Raw genomic sequence first — 20,514 nt, 5'->3', positions numbered from 1 at the left:
TATGGGAACTCTCTACCTTTTATTCAATTTTGTTGTAATCCTAACTTGCTCTAAAAAATAAAGTATATTAAAAAAGGAAGGGGGGTGTGTAAAAACTATGACTATCCTTTGAGTTTACCTCTGAGAGTGTCTTATGCAGCAGAGAGCTTTGGCTTTTCAATCTGTGGGCTTCATCCACAACAAGAACACTCTAGGAGAAACTGTGAGAGAAAATCCAAACTTTCAGCTTCATGTAGCTCAAATATATTTCACAATCACATCTTACTATACAATTATGACTTGTTAGAAAAACTAACAGCCCACTCTGATAGAAGCATACCTGGCATCATGACCTTCCTATCTGGAAAGGTTACCATGTGCTTTGTTTTCCCCTCATATGAGAGAGCTCTATGCAGAAAGTAAGGAGCCAGAGACAGAAATGGAAGGATACATTTATCATATTGTACTCTGTAACAGACATTGTGCTTGTGGCTTTGTGTGCAATTTAATCCAAGGAATAAGACAAGTAACCATAATCGTGCCAACAAGGACACTAAAACTCTGAAAGGCTAGGTAACTAGGTAAAGATCATAAGAGCAGAGCAGAGATTCAAACCCATAAGAAAAATCAGGAGACAGTGATGTCACAGCAGCTAAAGGAGTAGGACTTTAAAATGGGAGAGTGGTGAACAGGATCACGGAGATGTCCAGGATGATGCAGCCACTGGACTTGTTAACGTGGAGGTCACTGGGGGCTGCTGCCACAGCAAGTTTATAGTATGGTATGTCACGAGAGCAATTTCTCAAGAAGTTTCAGTACTAGAATCATATTTTTAACAGATGCTACTGGTGGAAAGCTGTTTAAAAAATCCAAAATATGGAAAAAGATTGGATGATATTATAGATGCATTAACTTAAAATAACAAAAAATGAAAATAAACTATCTAATAATAGGTGATAAAATGATAAATGGTAGCTGCAAAATACAATAATGAAAAAGGTATAAATATTGAATATCCTTTTAAAAATGTGAAAATCATGCAAAAGATAATAAAGTGGGCGTTATAAGACTTTTAAGTTTTTAATTTTATTGGTAAACATTATGGAATCCCACTGCATTATTTTTGCACTTGTAAAACTAAGTGTGTCAAACAAAAAAGTGGGTAAGGAAGGACAATACCTGAAAAATTAAAACAAACGTCTGTGTAAAGGCTGGCCTATAAAAAGGAAGCCTTCCTTCCAATACCACGACAGACACTACAGACAAACAGGAAGATAATCAGAAATGATGTTGAAAACTTGTACTCCAATAAAATAGAAAACCTCAAAGGCATTGACAAATTTCTAGAGTCATATGATTTGCCTAAATTCAATCAGGATGAAATACACAATTTAAACAGATCAATTTCAAATGACGATGGGCTGGGGATGTAGCTCAAGTGGTAGCGTGCTCGCCTGGCTTGCATGCGGCCTGGGTTCGATCCTCAGCACCACATACAAAGATGTTGTGTCCGTCGAGAACTAAAAAATAAATATTAAAATTCTCTTTCTTTCTTTCTCTCTTAAAAAAAATTCAAATGACGGAATAGAAGATACTATCAGAAGTCTACCAACCAAGAAAAGCCAAGGACTGGATGGATAAACAGCCGAGTTCTACAAGACCTTTAAAGAAGAACTAATACCAATACTCTTAATTAATTTCAGGAAATAGAAAAAGAGGGAGCACTTCCAAACTCATTTTATGAGGCCAATATCACCCTGATTCCAAAACCAGGCAAAGACATCAAAAAAAGAAAACTTCAGACCAGTATCTCTAATGAACAAGATACAAAAATTCTCATAAAGTTCTGGCAAATGGAATAGAAAAACATCAAAAAGATTGTGCACCATGATCAAGTGGGATTCATCCCAGGGATGCAAGGTTGGTTCAACAGAAATCAATAAATGTAAGTCATCACATCAATAGAATTAAAGATAAGAATCATGTAATCATCTCAATAGATGCAGAAAAAGCATATGACAAAATACAGCACTCCTTCATGTTCAAAACACTAGAAAAACTAAAGATAACAGGAACATATCTCAACATCATAAAGGCTCTCTACGCTAAGCCCCAGGCCAACATCATTCTAAATGAAGAAAAATTGAAGGCATTCCCTCTAAAAACTGGAACAAGACAGGGATGCCCTCTTTTACCACTTCTACTTAACACAGTACATGAAACACTGGCCACAACAATTAGACGAAAGAAATCAAAGGGATACATATAGGAAAAGAACTCAAATTGGCATTATTTGATGATGATACGATTCTACACCTAGAAGACCCTAAAAGTTCCACCAGATAACTTCTAGAACTAGTAAATAAATGAATGTAGCAGGATATAAAATCAACATCATAAGTCAAAAGCATTTCTGTATATCAGTGTCAAAGCCTCTGGAAAGAAATGAGAAAAACTATCTCGTTCACAATAACCTCAAAACAACAACAATAAAAATAAAACAAAAACAAAACCAAAACCAAAACAAAAACCCCAGAACACACACAAAAAACTTGGGAATCCACTTAAGGAAAGAGGTAAAAGATCTGTATAAAGAAAATTATAGAACCCTAAAGAAAGAAATCAAAGAAGGCCTTAGAAGATGGAAAGATCTACCTCGCTCTAGGTTAGGCAGAATTAATGTTTTATCAAAATGACCATACCACCAAAAGCAGTTTACAGATTTAATGCAATTCCAATCAAAATCCCAATGGCATTCCTCATAAAAACTGAAAAAGCAATCATGAAATTCATCTGCTAAGATAAGAGACCCAGAATAGCTAAAGCAATCCTTAGCAGGAAGAGTGAAGAAGGGGGCATCACTATACCAGACCTTAAACCATACTACAGAGCAATAGTAACAAAAACAGCATGGTATTGGCACCAAAACAGACTGGTAGACCAATGGTACAGAATAGAGGGCACAGAGACTAACCCACAAAATTGCAATTATCTTATATTAGACAAAGGTACCAAAAACACACACTGGAGAAAAGATAAACTCTTCAACAAATGGTGCTGGTAAAACTGAAAATCCACGTGCAAAATGAAATTAAACCCCTATCTCTCACCATGCACAAAACTCGAGTCAAAATGGATCAAGGACCTGGGAATAAAACCAGAGACCCTGCATCTAATAGAAGGAAAAAGTAGGCCCTGATCTCCATCATGTGGGATTATCCCCCAACTTCCTTAATAAGACTCCTTTGGTGCCAGAATTAAAATCAAGAATCAATAAATGGGACAGATTCAAACTAAAAAGTTTCTTCTAGGCAAAAGAAACAATTTGTGAGAGTGTACATCTTGGGAGCAAATCTTTACCCCTCATATATCAGACAGAGCACTCATCTTTAGGGTATATAAAGAACTCAAAAAGCTAAACACTAAAATAAATAAATAAATAGATAGATAGATAGATAAATAAATAAATAACCAACCAACCAACCAACCCACCCAATCAATAAATGGGCCAAGGACCTGAACAGACACTTCTCAGAAGATGATATACAATCAGTCAACAAATATATGGAAAAAAAATGTTCATCAATGCTAGCAATTAGAGACATAAAAATCAAAAGTACTCTTAAGATTTCATCTCACTCCAATCAGAATGGCAGCTATTATGGACACAAACAACAATAAGTGTTGGCGAGGATGTGGGAGAAAATACACTGCTGGTGGGACTGCAATTGGTATAGCCAATATGGAAAGCAGTATGGAGATTCCTTGGAAAGCTGGGAATGGAACTACCATCTGACCCAGCTATCCCACGCCTCAGTCTATACTCAAAGGACTTAAAAACAGCATACTACAGGAACACAGCCACATCAATGTTTATAGCAGCACAATTCACAATAGCTAAACTGTGGAGCCAACCTAGATGCCCTTCAGTAGATGAATGGATTGAAAACCGTGGCAAACATACACAATGAAATATTACTCAGCAATAAAAGAGAATAAAATCATGGCATTTGCAGGTAAATGGATGGAGTTGGAGAATAATGCTAAGTGAAGTTAACCAATCCCAAAAATCCAAATGCTGAATGTTTTCTTTGATATAAGGAGGCTGATTCTTAGTGGGGTAGGGAGGGAGAACATTGGAGGAACAGACAAACTCTAGATAGGGCAGAGGGGTGGGAGGGGAAGGGAGGGGGCATGGGTTTAGAAGTGATAATAGAATGTGATGGACACTATTATCCTAAGTACATGTATGAAGACATGAATGGTGTGAATATACTGTGTATAAAACCAGAGATATGAAAACAACGTGCTCTATATATGTGATATGTATTGCAATGCATTCCGCTGTCATACATAAATAAAAAAACTAATACAAAGAAAGATAATTAACCCATAATGAATGTGTTGGTCAGCTTTCTGCTACTGTGACAAGTAGCTGAGATAATGAGTTTATAAAGTAAAAAGTTTTACTCTGGCTCACAATTTTGGAGGGTCAGTCCACCATCAGCTGGACCCCTTGCTGTTAAGCACACCATGGCAGAAGGGCATGGCAGAGCAAGCCAGCTATCTCAAGGCTGAGACAGAGAGAGCAAAGAAGAGGCTGGATCCCTGCTACCCATTACAAGGACACATCCTCAATGAATGACCAGAAGACATCCCATGAGGGCTCACCTTTCAAAGGTTCCACACACTCTCACCAGTTTCATGCTGGGGACCAAGACTTTAACATATGAGCCTTTGCGAGATATATAGGATCCAAACTATAGCAGTAAATCTCAATAAGTACTAGCTGTTAATAATATCAACTTCTTCCTCACTTTTACTCAACTCTTTTTTAAGCATCTCCCATTTTTCCCTCTTATTTAAACCATTTAATAAATATGTTTACACAGTTCTTGTGTCCCACAAGCACTGTAAGAGGAATTTTGGAGGGAAGGAATTAAATGTGGGAAATCTGATCACAGAGGCTCACAGTATAGGCGGTGGGCAGGTTAATAAATACACTGGCACTCTACTTACTGGTGAGCACATGCCACCCTTTTGCCTTTGTTTCTGTTTGTCTGCATCTGCTACAAGACTACACACCCCTGAAAGTCAAGGTCAATGTCTTAATTTTCTCTATCCCTATGGCCTCATCTGGACCATGATTCAATAAATATTTGCAGAAAAACAACAACAACAAAAAGGAAGCCTTCCTCCTCAGAGGAAGAAAAAATGAGAAAATTGAGAGGAAGAGAGCCAGAGATAGACACTCAGCTAATGAGAGTGGAGTAGGAGAAGACTGAACTGGGGATCCAAAGAGAGGGCAGGAAGTCCAAGGAGAGCACTGGGCAGAATAAGCAGGGGATATATTTAGGATTATAAGGAGACAGGGTCCCCATGAGGTTGGATAGTAGTTATGACATAGGTGGTGAGCGTTCATAGTATAGTTCCACTCAAAACAGACTAGGTCTTATTCTTTTGGAAGGACTAGACACAGATATGTATATACACAAACATCTAAAAATGCTTATTTAACGCAAAAGGCTAAGTGAAGTGGATTTTGGTTCAATGAGTGAAAGTGGATTGAATCACTCATCAAAGGAAATTAAAGATTGTTTCCCGGAAACGAAAGTAGAGGGAATTCCAACACAAGAATGGAGAGTCCAACAAGGGAACTCCTGATCTTCTCGATCCAAGATTTTACAAGTCTACTGTCTGTTGTCCAAAAGATTTCAATATTTCATGGCAATAACATACAACTTTAAATGGCCTTCATAAACCTCTTGAGTGCAGATTTTATCACATTGCCTATTTTCAGAATGTAAAATATAGCAATGGAGAAATATAACATTAACAAACATACTAAAAGAAACAACTATGTTGTTGGGATTCTTGATATGAGTCAATATTATAAATGTCTCTTTATTACTAAGGCTCTTAAATCCACCCAGAAATGCATTCAGAACAGACTGAAATGTAAAAATGTGTTTCTACTGAATAAGACATTTCAATGCTTCTACCTACTTAGAGACACTCTCTTAAAAACACGGTCCAGGGCCTGGGGCTGTGGCTCATCAGTAGAGCACTTGCCTAGCATGTGCGAGGCCCTCGTTTTGATCCTCAGCACTACATAAAACTAAATAAATAAAATAAAGGTATTGTGTCCAACTACAACTAAAAAAATAAACATTAAAAAAAAGAGGCCCAAAGCACCAAGTGCTGGGTTTGAATGTCTGCTCTGCCTTACTTGGATTCTTAATCTCTTAATTTCCTCATTTGTAAAATGAATAATAATCTCTGCCTACTAGGATTTTCATGAAACCAAAATGGGACAATTTACATAAAGTACCCAAGAACATTTATGTCCCAATCTTATTACCTTCTGAGACCTGCCAGATAGTACCATGTTTCATGGATATCTTTGTACTCCTCATCCCTCTATTGTACAGACCATGGGGCAGCTCTATAATTTACTTTCCTGGTTATTACCAGTAACTCTCCCTTTCCATGGAGAGACTTCAAAACAAGACAAGTTGGATATTAAGTAGCCAAGAAGAGCTGGGGGAAGGACTGAGTGGAAGAGCAGTTGGGAGGCTCTCAGCTCAATGCCCAGAACCATAAAATGAAATGACATGAAATAACGTGACACGACATAAAATGAAATAAAGTAAAAAGAAAGAAAAAGAGGGAACACATCATATGCTCATTTAAATGTAAATTAAGTAAAACAAAATACCGGAGGGAATCATAAAATCTTGGGCCCAGTCATCAAAGTAAGAGTAAAACAGAAACTCATTCACAACAATCTGGATGAGGAAAAAATATTTAAAATATTGATAAGGCCCTTTGAGAACAAAACCTTCTGAGTATGAAAGATGCACACAGGGTACAACGGGGCACACCTACAATGACAACTACTTGGGAAGCTGGAGGACTGCAAATTTGAGTCCCGTCCCAACGACTTAGTGAGACTATCTCAAAATAAATAATGAAAAGGGCTGGGCATGCAGCTCAGTGGTAAATGCCCCTGAGTTCAATCCCCAGTAACAAGACATAGTTAAATGGACAAATTACAAGTATACTTCAAGCTTCTTTTCCAAATAGTCAGTTCTACAGCACTGACTGATGCTTGGTAATTGCCAGGAAAAGGCTCCTATACTACAGTGAAATCTCAAGCAGCAGTCCTGAGAACGTGTCTGTGCAAGTTACAGTGTAAAGAATCCAGTTTCCAGGCTGGATGCAGTGGCCCACCTGTAATCCTGGAGACTCTGGCAGCTGACGCATGAGGATTACAAATTCAAGGCCTTCCTTGGCAACTCAGAAAGACCCTGTCTCAAAATTTAAAAAATTAATAAATAAAAAGGACTGGAGATGTTGCTCAGTGGTAGAGTACTCCTGGGTTCAATCCCCAGTACCAAAATAAAACCAAAAAATGATAAAAATCTGCTAGTAATAAAAATCTCTAGTAATCTGCTAAACATCAACCATGTAGATTTAATCTCAGTTGTCACAACAGTCATCCAAAGTAAAAAAGGTAACTGCCCCCAGTTTACAGATGAGGACACTGAAGTTGATGGAAATTAAGAAACCATCCCAATAACACAGAGCTAATCAGTAGAGGTTAGATCACAGAATTCCCACCATGCCTGCCTATACATCCACAGGACCCAAAGACAGACCAGACATATCAGGAAAGAGGCCAAGTATCAAAAAAATGTAAGAAAAGACAAGACTTCCACACATTCAGCACAGTTTCTGACAAGGTACAGTATACTCACGATTTTAGAAACGGTGCATCTTTCAAGCAAATCTGAAAAATTAAGGAAGACACATTAAAAAGACTGGTATTGCTGGGCATGGTGGCCCACACCTGAATCCCAGCAGCTTCTGTAGACTCAGGCAGGAAGGTGGCAGGCTCAAAGCCAGCCTTAGCAACTTACTGAGACTTTGTCTTCAAAAACAAAAAGGGCTGAGGATTGGCTCAGTGGTTAAGTACCCTTAGGTTCATTCCTTGGTACCAAAATAAAAAAAAGTTAGAATTAAAAAAATAAAGACTGGTATTGATAAATTCTGATTATTTCTTGTTAACTCTCTTAAACCACAGGATCTAAGCCTTTAACTTGTTTACTAAGTTAAAAACTAAGCACAATTTCTAAGTAGCACTATCACACAAACAGATAGAAGTTATGGTTAAGTAGAGACTTCAAAACAAGACAAGTTGGATATTAAGTAGCCAAGAAGAGCTGGGGGAAGGACTTACTTAGATAAGGATTTAAAACAAGACTGAAACTAGGCATACTGCATTCCTATCCCCCGGTTATCAGACATGATGCCTCTGTACATGAAACCCTCTGCCCTGCTACCTGACTCCTCTTGTTCATCAACAAAGAGGGCTAAAGTGCCACTTTCTGGGAAGCTTTCCACTTAATCCACCAGTAGAGAGGGAAATATGTCTAGCTACCTTGAAGCACAGTGATCCTGCACTTCGTTTGGTCACAGTCCCTCTTTGACAATGTGATGAAGGTGGATGTCCTCCTAGAAAAATGTGTGCTCTCAAAAAAAAAAAGTCAATATAATTCAGTGGGTTCTACAACTTCTAAGGTCCCAGGTTAGGAGAAACGAATGAATACTTCATCAGTAGTCAGCAGCACATGAAAACATGACTTCTGTTTTAGGTCTTGCTGAAGATGGGCTCTTTCCTCCTCGTCCCCTGCATATGTTACACAAGAAAGACCTGGAGCAAATCTAAATCCAAGGAAAGAATCAGATGAACCCAAATGCCACAGCCATGAGATGGTGTGTGCATGTCATGGACGGACTGCAGTGTGCAGACGCCATTCATTAGGTGCTGGTCACAGAACTGTACCTAGAATAATGGTTAAACCCCAGGATAAGGTCTGTGTTAAGCAGGGAGAAGGATCAGGTCTAAGAGGGTCTTGTGCTAACTAAAAATGCAATGATGTTTCTCACTTTAGTTACTTCCTATGTTACTGTGAGAAGGACAGTTTCTCCTTTACATCAGCAAAATTTACTGAGAATAAGTACTAGCCTTTAAATTGTAGAAGGGTAACAGTAACACCCACTGGATCCTCCCCTATCAGATCTTGTGTCTTGCCTACACTGTTTCAGTTCAACCTTTCTGGAATAAAATCATTGAATATGACAAGATTTTGCTTTATGATCTTCTATCCATCATCTAGAAAAATATCTTAACATAAACAATACAAGTTCAGCTACATCTACTCTGTACCTTTCCATTTCTTCTTTCCAGTTGTCCAAAACAGACAGAGGACTAAGAATCAGAAATGGTCCTTCATCATTTAACCTTCCCGTCAAGTAAATGAGGAGAGCAATCGTCTGAAACAAAGCAGGCAGTTTAGATCACCTTTCCAGGAGACACAACCATAAAGTTCCCACAACCATAGGCAGAGAACACAAACTGTTATACATGACTTGCTTTATAAAGAAATTCCATACAATCTTCCACATATTAGGAAACTAGTACGTTCTTAGAACGACATCAGGTAAGCTCAGTGTCTTTGCTAAGGAAATTGATAGTGTTTAATTACTTCAAGAGTTAACGAGCAATGAGGCTCAATATTTATGTAACTGAACCAAAGGGAAAAACATCAGGAAAGAACAAAAATCAATGAAACCAATACACCTGTTGGAAAACAGCAGGAGTACTTTGAAACTATTAAGCCAGAAGTGCTAAGACCTGACAGCAAACAGTACCCGCACATCACAGCCTTGGCCCTTGGCTCGGCTGCTCTGATGAGAGTGCTTTCCTTCTTCCCCAACTTTCTCCCTCTTTCTATAACCATTTAGAGGGTGCCTTCTACTGGCTCAAGTTTTAAGCTCAAGTTATATGTGAACAAAACAGATACAACCTTTGGTCTTTCATAATGGGTGCATTATAATCATACTGTATAGCGAGATCTATATGCCATAGTTGTACATGCATATATCTACAACACATATTCAAATGCAGAAAACAGACAATAAATCATTCTCACAAGAAGTAGGAGTATGAAATGAAACTTTGCAAAGCCAAATGTGCATACTTCAGGACATGTTTGAGTACACTTATGTCTCTAAAGTTGCTCTCAACAAACAAAAACATGTGAAGAGCTTGCATCCCCAAATACTGTGCTATTTCTGAGGAAAAAATATGCCCTAAGGATCAAATTCAAAATCCTGAGAAAACTATAGGCTCAAAAGTGTTCACATCAAAATTAATTTAAGTAACCCCAAAAAGGGGGAACTCATGATTCCTCATCAATAGGACGTTTAAGCAAATTATAAATTCTCGATGCCAGTTGAATGATTGTGAATATAATAAAATGCAAAACTACAGTGCCAATGTTACATTAATGAATAGAAACCATATAGGCTAGGCGTGCACTGTAACTTCAATGATGTAAAACATACCTTGCTGCTTATGGCTGTGGTTAGAGTGCTGTGATGACAGAGTGACAGTTCATTTTTTTTGACACAATCATATTAATCTTATAAAGGAAATGATTTTCTCATTTAACTATCCCAGCCCAAATTGTGCCCAGAGCATCCCTCTAATAAGTGGCTTAACTGGATTAAAACCATTCTGTTGAGTGCTCCCTGAAGAAGCAATTTAGAGAAAGTTTGTCTTTTATTACCACAAATCAGAAGCGTCTACCAAATAAATTTAGAGTCACTAGTGAATTTTATCAAACATCTAAAATGGAAATGAGAACAATTTTACATAAACTCTTGCTGAAAATTGAAGAGGAACACTTTTCAATATATTCTATGAGGCCAGCTTTACCCAAATACTAAAACCAGACAAAATTAGTATAAAAAAGGAATATCACAAAACAATATCCTTCATAATATAGATGCAAAATTTCTAAACATTCTTTTACCAAAACAGACTTGGAGTTGGTATATTTTTTAGAGAATTTAAAGTAGAGGTGGAAAGGCAAAGGACAAGTGGAATTTGCTGGCTCTCTGTGAAGTCAGTAGGACAATTTCAATGACTGAGACAAAGGAGATTATAGGGAGGATACCTCCAGGAAACTGATTTTAGTTTCATATTTCTCGTTCAGGAATATACCAGGAACAGATTTGTTTGCCCAAGAGAGAGAAGTGATGAATCTCAGGGGACCTTATATAAGTGGTTGCATTGTTTCTGAATAATGCCAAGATTGATGAGATACATCGGGCCTAAGTAAAGGAGGCTTCAACATATGATCAGACTAGCCTATGTGCACCGCTGCTCCAGCTTAAAGTTTATATATATAGTGAGCATTGGAGGGGACAGTTGAACTTCTAAAAGGATGATGAGACCCTTGCTCATTCTCTCCAGTGACCACTGGTGAAACTTTCCTGGGATTGAAAAGTTTTTATCTTCCTGATTTCTGATCAAGCTGCCTCTGACGTATATCATGATTATACCAAGATATCTTTTGTATCCTTCAGATAAGTAATCCTTATGTGATTAACCCAAGAGGTGTTGTGACTGAATTTTCCATTAATCAAAGGCCATGTGTCAACCCAGGGCAGTATTGCTTATTATTCTCGCAGAAGCATCAATTTCAACACTCCACCATTAATCACTAGATCAATGCCCGAGGGGGCCACATCTCATTCTCCCCTTTTAAGGTCAGAGAGTCTAAGTTTTATTTTGGAAAACATAGGGTACTTCCTCCATATTTCTCTATCACTGTAGAAAAATGGACAGCAGCCCGACCCCAACCCACCCCCACTGAGAAAGAGAGAGTAATATTAGAAGTAATACAGTTAACTTCATATAGTATTACTAAGGAGCACAGTCAATTTGGTCCTTGGGCAAGTATACATGCTTCACACAGAGAAAAGCCCTAAACCTGGGCCCATTAACTGCACTTGTAACTCAAGTAACTTTTCTCACAGACACATGTCAATGCTCATATAAAGGTAATGACATAATTAATAACTACCCCTACAACTAGAAAAATCAATCCCAAGGTTGTGATCTCTTAAAAGTTAAGCATTTCACATTCTAGTATATATATACATACACACACACATACACCCTCACACACACACATATGTAACAGCACTTAAAGATGGTATTAAGCCAGGTGTGGTGGCACATACCTATAATCCCATTGGCTCCAGAGGCTAAGGCAGGAGGATCATGAGTTCAAAGCCAACCTTAGCAATTTAGCGAGGCACTAAGCAACTAAGTGAGACACTGTCTTCAAATAAAATACAAAAAAGGGCTGGATGTATGATTAAGTTTTTAAGTGCACCCGAGTTCAATCTGGGGTACCAAAAATTATATATATATATATATATATATATATATATATATATATATATATATATATGGTAATGAGTTGTGAGGAGGTGTTTTGGTGTAGGTAAACAGTGCTTCTTCAAAGTAACATACCTGGCAGGTCTTACCAAGGCCCATCTCATCTCCCAGGATGCAGCCATTTTGACAGTGGAATCCCTGGGCTAGCCAGTTGACTCCCTTCAGTTGATAAGGGCATAAATGAACTCCTAGAAATAAAAAATAGAGCAAAACCAGAGAGCAGACATTTCAGCACATATGTGGGCTAAGCTCTAAGGCTTTGAATGAAGAACATGGCTTACATTCCCTTAATGTCAAACTTTATTGGCTCTATCTTTTATTGGGACGTTCTATGTATACAAACATTAGTTGATTTCCAAATTTCTTTTTGGGCAGACTTGGGTTACCATTCAAAGCCCTGAAATAGCCAGTCACTGTTATATAATCTTCTTGATCAATGAGAAACTCAGCTTGGGATTTGTTCTATAATACCCAGTCTCAAGCCACTGTCCTTTTCTGGAAATAAGTATTCCTGGAAGTGATGTGACAAACAACACATGGACTGTTCATATGCTTGCTTAATGGCACTCATCTAAATCTGCCATTCCTGCTATATTGTCCCTTAAAGAAAAGGGGGACAGTAAAACATCATGATCCTGAATGCTCCCTTTCTGTTTACAAAAACCTAGCAAAATTAAGGGACCAATGAGATCAAGCCTAGGCTGGAAAGTCCAGATACATATCATCTTGAGGGACACTGGCTTTCTCTATGCACACTGGGCACTAGGGCAAGTTAGTGTTATCTGTAAAAAGCTACTTTCTTGCATGTATGCTGGTCATACACACAAACTAATGCTGATGTCACTGCTTCCTCAGTCTAACATGTAAGCCTCCTCCCTTAATGGGGCTGGGCAGAGAACTGAGAGCTCTGTGGAAAGGATACATATCACTTGTTTGGCCAGAGCCACCAGGCAAAACACCAGGAGCAAGAGAGGTACTGCTTGGAGAAGCACCTTCAGGGACCCAGATGCTATCTGTTCAGTCTGTTGCCACGGAACTCTTCCTGGAACCGTCACTGATCTGTTAGAAGCTTTCCCAGATAAACCATGTCTCCCATGCTGTCTCCAGCACCTTATTTGGCCTCCCCACAACCTAGTACAACTGGGATGTGGACTGCTCCTGCTAAAGGACAAAATGAAAACAGGACTACACTGTGCGCCAACAGAGAAGCAGGGTTAAGAATGGAGATGCTGCTACATAAAGGGTGTTTAAAACTGAACAAGGATGGCAAGACACTATAAATATTTATGTTATATATATATATTTATAATTATCTCTATAAAATAGACAAAAGTAAAAGGTTGATGGGATGGGGATGTAGCTCAGTGGAAAGAGCACTTGCGTCACACATATGAGGTCCTGGGTTCGATCCTCATAAAATAATAAGTAAAAATAAAGATATATATTTAAAAAAGTAAAAGGTTAAAGTGGTGGATAAAGAGTGACCCTCAAAGAGTTCATGCACAGACCTCAGAATCAGTGAATGTTACCTTATTTGGCAAAAAGGACTCCACAGCCCTGACTAAGGTTGAGGGCCTGGAGGTGGGGAGACGATACTGAGTTACCCTGGATTACCCAATCTAATCACTCACCCTTTACCAGATGTGATTAGGAGGAGGTGACTATAATGAGGCAGTCCAGGTACCCCCGCCCAAAAGACCTTGCCATGATTAACCTTCCCCTCTTGTGAGATCAGGATGCCTTGCAGTTTGAAGCTTCCTCTTGTTCTAAATGATCTGTTGGCTCTCCAGAGTCAGGCCTCTGTTCTAAAACTCCAGTCAATGTCTGGACTATGATATTCTACAGAAGTTTTGCAAGATATTATCACTGGGGAAACTGAGGAAGGTTCCATGGGATCTCTTTTTTTAAAACTGCATGTGAATCTGTAATTAGTATATAATAACATGTTTAATTAAAATGATATGAAACTATACAAAGATAACAATATTTAATACTTAGAAGATGACTGCAAAAGTAAAAAAAAAATTATCCAAAAAGAAGTTAGACAGAAAAGGATTTAATATAGGGAATTAGGTCACCATAAAATTTTTTGTAGGAAGGGCTGGAAAAGCAGCCCCCGGCTTAGCTTCCTGGTACAACTGCTGGATAACCATCACAGAACTGGCTCATGATGGTGGTATCTACCTCCAGGACCAGGAATCCAGGAACCCACCAAAGGCATAGGCTATTTCCCCAAATGTTTTACAAAGAACACACACGACTGCTGGAATCAGGAAAAGAAAAATCTTAGCTCACAAACAGTTTCCCAAAATATCCATTTACTTTAACAAACAGGATGACCAGTCGCTACCCTTGGGTCCAGTGTTCCCCCTCTTCCCTGCACTGCCTGGTAGTTTACACCCCGACTGCTCTTCCCAAGGCTTCCCGGCGACCCGCCACCTCCGCAGTCCCCTGCAGTCTCTCCGGGTCACTGTGGCGGACCAGCTGCGCGCCCGCACACAGGCCCCTCTCCACCCGCCCGTTTCCCGAGAGCCACTGAACCGCGGGTGGGACCCCACAGTCAGGGGCGGGCCGAGCCCTCTCCACCGAGACGCACAGCCCCCCCCCCTCCCCGCGCGCTCCACCAGAGCTTCCGTGAGACGACTGACGGCGACTCCGCCTCCCATGGGCGCCGCGACCGTCCCAGGCTCCCGTGAGGAACGGGCCGGGGAGGCCTGCGAGGGTCACTGCGGTGTCTCCCCAGGGCAGGACGGGACCCGGACTGACCGCGCAGGAAGGCGCGAGCGTCCCTGGTCCGAACGTGCGGGGAGGACAACCACCCAGCGGCCAGCCACCTGCGGGGCGCGCAGGCTCCTTCAGGAGAGTCAAAGGGGCGGTGCGTCTTCCAAGTCCGACCGCAGCGCCACCCTCACAGCCAGAGCGCCTGGACCGGGGTTTAGGGCCCCACCAGGCACATTTCCTCGCCAACCCCCCCCCCCTTCCCGGAAGTGCCCCAGGCCGAGCTCCACCCACCCCCTACCGGTGGAGGGGAAGCCCCGGCGCCCAGGGGAAAACCTCCTTGGAGACCCCGCTCCCGAAAAGTTGGTGTGCACCACGTGGCGTGTCTGGGCGGCCCTTCTCCTGCAGCCCACTTACCTGTCAGGTCGCACTGCTGTAAGTCCTGCTCCTGCACCCTCGTCCTCATCGCCTCCGGTTGGCCCTTCGCCTGGAAGGCTACTAAGAAGCCCGGCACTTCGCCCTCCATCTGGCTGCAAGAGGCTCCGCCCCGTGCGCTGGGTGTGCACAGCCTTTCCTGTGAGCCCCGGAGGACCCTGGGAGCGCCGCTTTTAACTGAATTCTATATTTTAGTGATAGTATGAAAATACTAACTGAAATCTATACTTCAATTAAATAATAATATGAGCCTTATAATTCTGTATTTGTACGTTTAAGCAAATGCATACTATTCTTATCATGTTTGGACTTCTGCATACCTTTCTGTTCTTCGTTTTTGGGTGGATTACTTTCTCTTAAGTCCTCTTTCATTCTTTCTTGTGCTAATTTTTTTGCTTCTTGTTTTTGGATCTTTCTTTTCAATTTTCTGTCTTCTTTCAGTCTTAGCTTCTCTAGGCTGATAAACATTTACAATTAGTGACAATTTACCTTTGTTAATTGCTCAATGAACTACTTTCTGTTGCCTACTATAGAAAACATTCTCCAAGCAATAGGCTGTGACTTTTAATTAAGAAAGCTATGTATAATTTGTATAGATGTTATTTCCATGTACATAATGTATATAAATTACTGTGTAGGGTAAATAAGAATAGTACATGTACTCTGCAAGCAAGATCCCATAATAAAATATTATTTTCACCCAATAACAACATGGGAATTTGGTTGATTTGGTTACACTGATTCCTTTTCAACAAATAATTCTATACATCTTTTCTTTTGGTTTTTCTTGGTCACAAATTATAAGAAAAAAAATCACTTTTTAGGATGAAAAACAAGAAGCAGGACAGAAAAGAAAAGAAAAAAGGATTGGAATTATTTGATCTGAACAGAAAGATACAGAGGTGAATAATTTTGACAATACACTAAGTATTTCAAGGTAAGAAATAGTCATTGGTTCAAAATGTTTAAAGTGGAGAAACATAAAAAAGCAAAAATGCTTTTGAAATTAAAAGCCAAAAGCTAACTATATAATTTTTGTTAAATGCCAAATCTGTTGATAAGTAATTTCATAACATGAAATGTTATAATTTTACTTACAAGTTCCACCACTAAATAGTGACTTTTTCAAATTTTCAGTATTTAATCATTCTAAAGCTAGTTCTGTTTTAAATATCCATAAAAATAATTTTTAAAATACTTATTTATATATGTGTACACAGCCAATTTTTAAAAATAGCACAATTTAGAAATCTGCATTTAACAGAGTTATATACTAAGAGACAATATAAAAACTACTGATTGATTGATAAAAATCTTACCTAGAACATTTCTGTTTCAGAATAGGTCTTGGAGGAACCTTTTCTTTTATGACCTTGTGTTCAAACTTTAAATAAAACAAAGACATTCAAAATTTGTCTCATACTCCCATGACATAAAGCACAAAACCACAAGTAACAAATATTTCAGAAGCACACACAATGTTCAATTTGATACAGAACAGTGATGATGTTTTGACCCAGACAAAAGCCCAGAAAGCTTTAGCAAAATAATTTACTGAAAAGAGAAAGAAGAGAGTAGACACACTTTATGAAGAAACTTTAAATAATTAAGGGTAAGCAGAAGATCCAATAAATTATATATATATTATAATTTACCCACTCCTGCCACATTCAGATGGTGATGTTAAAGGTAATCCCTCAAGGCACTCTTCCCCTTCTCTAAAACCCACACCTCCACCACTACCCCTTTTGGGGTATTAATAAAATGGAAGTTATCAAAAAGAGTAAAACCACAATATAAAAAGTATGCTTTTCCTAGGAGGAAATAAAAGAATGTGAAAATGCTTCACTGCAATGCATGTCCTAATATTTATTTTCTAAAATGATATAACTTTTTTTTTCTTACAAAAGACAAGATTCAAATCACACAACTTCCTCAAACTTAAAACATTTTAACAGGTGTAAACATTTTGGTTACAAATTTAATAAAGTTTCTCCTTTATTAGATACTTACTTCACATTTAACTTGACCACCACTGCTAAAGATGATAAACTTAGAAATGATACCTTCACAGTCAGGGGTAAGACAAATTCCTTGTAGAAAATCCTATTTGATTTAAAAGAAGAATGGTATGTGTAGGAGGGATAAATCTATGCATGTATACCAATTTTTTAAACTACTTTTTTAGCTGATGGACACAATACTTTTATTTTATTTATTTATTTTTGTGTGGTGCTGAGGATCGAACCCAGTGTCTTACACATGCTAGGTGGGTGCTCTACCACTGAGGCACAATCCCAGCCCCAACACATATACTATTTTAACCACAAAGTACATTCAAAATATACCATGAAATTTCCTTTAGGGAGGCAACGAAAGTGCCTGATTGCTGCTATTTCAGAGCCTTCTTATAGGAAGACTGTATCCACACGTATGGGGCAGACCTGTCCCTGTGACTTGCTTTGTGGTAAAGGAAGTCAAACTTCCATAGCATACACCAGGTCTAAATGAGCACTCTAGGAAACACAGTGTGAACTGGCTATTGTTCTTTTCCCTCTGTTAAAGAAACATGTTCCAAAAAAAGTACAACTTGGATTTGGAAATAAAGAACATGGCCACAGAGAATAGACCCGGCTGCAGCTCAATCCTGGCCAACAACGACAAAACTTCAGGACAAGTAATATAACCAAGAAAAGACCCTCTCATTGTTAGTCATAATATTTGGGTTGTATATTACTTCAGCATATCATAGTGAAAGCTGACTAATTAATAGAAGGTATTTAGAATTCTGGAAATGGTTAAGACAACTAATGGAGAGTATATAGCTTACAAAACTCAATGTAAGTAAAAAGACAGTAGAAGTGGCTCCAGGGTTACAGTTATATCTCTAGCTATCTATGTGAAAATTAGTTTCTACCAAACTTAAATAATTCCAACTGCTAAAAGACACCTAATATAATCACATTTTTCCCACTAGAGATAATGGTTTGCATAGGGCTATTAAAAAAGGCTTTTTGGTAAGTCCACAGATTATATATATCAGAAATAAACATTGTAACAAGGAAATAAGACTGTAAAATTGTGCCCTCTTCCAAAGTATTCTAACTAATGCATTAACTAATCATTATATTGATAATAAGAATAAACCCCTGAGAAATGGCAGTATAAAATTTAAGTTAATTTCTTAGGACAAATTACCTTAACCAATTTTGGTAAAAAAAACTAAAATGTTGGAACCTTAATTCTACATCAACGCTTTCAATCTATGATGAGCTGAATTGTCAGTGCATAATTTAAGATCTGTATTTTAAAACAAGAAAAAATTAAATTTTTATTTCTGATTATAACATCACAATACAAAAGTTAGTTAAATAATTTTTAAAGGCCTCTACAGTTACTCCCTTCATACTTGCATAAAATTTAAAAACTCATTTTCCACTTTATTGTTAAAATCATAACTTAAAACTTTCTAATGAAGTTTAGAATCCTCAAGAAGGAATTTATATTCACTTGAAGACTTTTTAAAATTTTTTTTTAAACATTCAATATACATATTTTAAAAATCCAGACAATCTTTATTGTGGTTTACACCTTGTCAATTTTATCATTAAAGGTGGTTGTTTTAAACTTCCAGCAGTTCATGTGAAATTCTATATTACAATACTGGCAATAGCTGATTCGTATAAAACCCTGGATTTCAAAACATTTTAATTCACATTTTAAAGATGTCTATGCACATGCACTTACTCATTCCCTCATAGCACACATATTAAGATAAAAAGAACTGTTGCATTCACTTGGCAGATATAACTACATAATCTATCTCCTTGAAGAGGGATAAAATACTCTGTATTACAAAATGCTGAGTTCTATAGATACAGAACTTGGCAAAAATCTTCATTTCCACAGCTGACATCTGCATTAGCCTTTACAGAATATCAAATATCTTAACAAACATTTCATCTGATCTACTAATCTAAGAGTAGGACAGTTATCTTCCTGAATAAACCAAAAAGTTAATCACTTAATTAAGCACAAGTTAGGTTTTTGGGTTTAATTCAGTGATTGCACTGGCCTTTATATTCTTGGACTCAATTTTTTACAAGGCATTAGAAATCCAACAAATTAGAGGTAACAATCTCACTTTGTTTCTATGTTCCTAAGGAAGAGGCAGTTACATGAAACATGGCTAGAGGAGGAAATAAAATTAGCTAGCCTGTCTTCTATGGTCACCACACCAGCCCCAAACATTTATTTCAGTGTCCCTGGCTTCCCATGTGAGATGACCTAAAAAAGTCCAGGGTAAGGGGCAAGCAGGGTGACAACTTGGGTGCCTCCAATTACAGAATTTATTCTGGATTCATTTTTAAGGCATGACTTTGCAAGTTAATGTTCCATTGTACATTTCATTTTTTACCTTAAAGTCTGGAGCAGTTATGTATATCTGGATTTTGGAATATCCATGACACTTCTGATAGCAACAAATAGCATCTGGCACTGGAGGGAACCTGCATTCTTCAACAAATTTCTCTAACAGCATCTAAAGCAAAATAAGCAAATCTGATAGTATCACAACACTGATTTGTCAATAAAAAATGCTTGTGATTCCTCTTGCCATCAAAATATTTTTAGCATAGAAATGAATGTTTTTACCCAGGACAAATTATATGTATACAATTTTTAAAGATTTTCCTTTTAAAAGGAAGCTGATACAAAGATATGTAAACAAAGAGAAATGAACAAAATTCTTGTTTTTAGAATTTCAGTCAGAATCAAAATCTTGTCCTCTGTTATCATCAAAACTGGTTTTGTAATTTATAGTTTTTATAAATCTCCTTTAAGAATCAAGAGGGAAGCTGGGTGTAATGGTGCATGCCTGTAATCCCAGTGATTTAGGAGGCTGGGGCAGGAGGATCACAAGTTCAAGGCTAGTCTTATCATCTTAGGCCCTAAGCAACTTAGCAAGAACCTGTCTCAAGATAATCTACAAAAAAGGGCTGGGAATGGCTCAGTGGTAAAATATCTCTGGGTTCACAGCCCAGAAACCAGGAAAAAAAAGGAAA

At 38.3% G+C, this 20,514-nt stretch overlaps 1 pseudogene; it reads right to left on the bottom strand.

Moving 5' to 3' along the window:
* Positions 1-20,514, bottom strand: part of LOC144364799 (transport and Golgi organization protein 1 homolog) — a 150,034-nt pseudogene that overhangs the window by 102,392 nt on the left and 27,128 nt on the right.

This window comes from Ictidomys tridecemlineatus, unplaced genomic scaffold (assembly GCF_052094955.1).
Source record: "Ictidomys tridecemlineatus isolate mIctTri1 unplaced genomic scaffold, mIctTri1.hap1 Scaffold_85, whole genome shotgun sequence".
Classification (NCBI taxonomy): Eukaryota; Metazoa; Chordata; class Mammalia; order Rodentia; family Sciuridae; genus Ictidomys; species Ictidomys tridecemlineatus.
Note: the sequence above shows the minus strand (reverse complement) of the source record. Positions and strands in the feature narration are given on the sequence as shown.